The sequence below is a fragment of the Peromyscus maniculatus genome, chromosome 20 (assembly GCF_049852395.1).
Source record: "Peromyscus maniculatus bairdii isolate BWxNUB_F1_BW_parent chromosome 20, HU_Pman_BW_mat_3.1, whole genome shotgun sequence".
In the NCBI taxonomy this organism is placed as follows: domain Eukaryota; kingdom Metazoa; phylum Chordata; class Mammalia; order Rodentia; family Cricetidae; genus Peromyscus; species Peromyscus maniculatus.
The window spans coordinates 12,508,790-12,509,744 of NC_134871.1; the positions used below are offsets into that span (position 1 = coordinate 12,508,790).

Consider the following 955-nt stretch of genomic DNA (forward strand, 5'->3'; position numbering starts at 1 on the left):
ATGATCAACAAGTCTTCCTAAAATTTTCAATGATTTTCCTGAATCTAAAAAAATAAATTTAACTTAATTCCTAATAAAAATGGCTGTTTCATACTGAAAGTTCATTTAAGCTTATAAATGTGCCCATCTATGAAAGTTAATTCAAATCATCTATTCAATATTAAATATATTACTATATTATAAATATTTTCTATTAAAGTTTAAGTGGATATGCTAAATAATTTTCATCAATATTTTAAAGTTTTTGTGATTATGAAAGAAAAAAGTTTCAACTTATTAAATAATATATGACTAAACTCATTTTGAGAAATAATATAAGCTGTTTGTAAACTTTTCGGGGAGAGAAAATTTGTTGCAGCTCATTATTTTTATATTATTTTATTTAAATATGGAACACGTCACAAATTTGCATTTCATCCTTGCACAGGGGCCATGCTAATCTTCTCCGTATCCTTCCAATTTTAGTATAAGTGCAGCTAAAGTGATCACTATGATGCAGAAGCAAGCATGCTTGTTATTTTTTAAAGAAACTTTTTTCCATTTCTTTGTGAGTGTGTGTGTGTGTGTGTGTGTGTGTGTGTGTGTGTGTGTGTGTGTGTGTGTGTAATCTGAAGTTTAGCAGAGGGCCATTGATCCCATAGAGCTGGAATTACAGGTGGTTGTGAGCTAGCTAACAGGGATGCTGAGAACCAAACTAGGCCCACTATAGGAGGAACAAGTGCTCTTCTTAACCACGAAGCTTTTTCTTCAGCATCAGAAGAGATTTTTAGATTGACTTGACATGAATATGTGTTTGCCTGAGGGAGTGCTTGTGCACACATGTGTGCAGGACCACCAGGCCAGAAGAGAGGGGGGTTGGATTCTCTGAGGTGGAAGTTATAAGTGGTTATGAGCTGTCATGTGGGTGTTGGGAAATGAAATCGGGTCCTCTACAAGATCAGCAAGGGTCTCTAGT

At 34.7% G+C, this 955-nt stretch overlaps 1 non-coding gene across 1 annotated transcript; it reads right to left on the reverse strand.

Annotated features, from left to right (window-relative positions):
• Positions 1-382: 382 nt before the first annotated feature.
• On the reverse strand, positions 383-489 carry LOC121824569 (U6 spliceosomal RNA). The gene has a single exon (XR_006066501.1). It is a non-coding gene; the product is annotated as a U6 spliceosomal RNA (small nuclear RNA).
• Between the last annotated feature and the right edge of the window lie 466 nt (positions 490-955).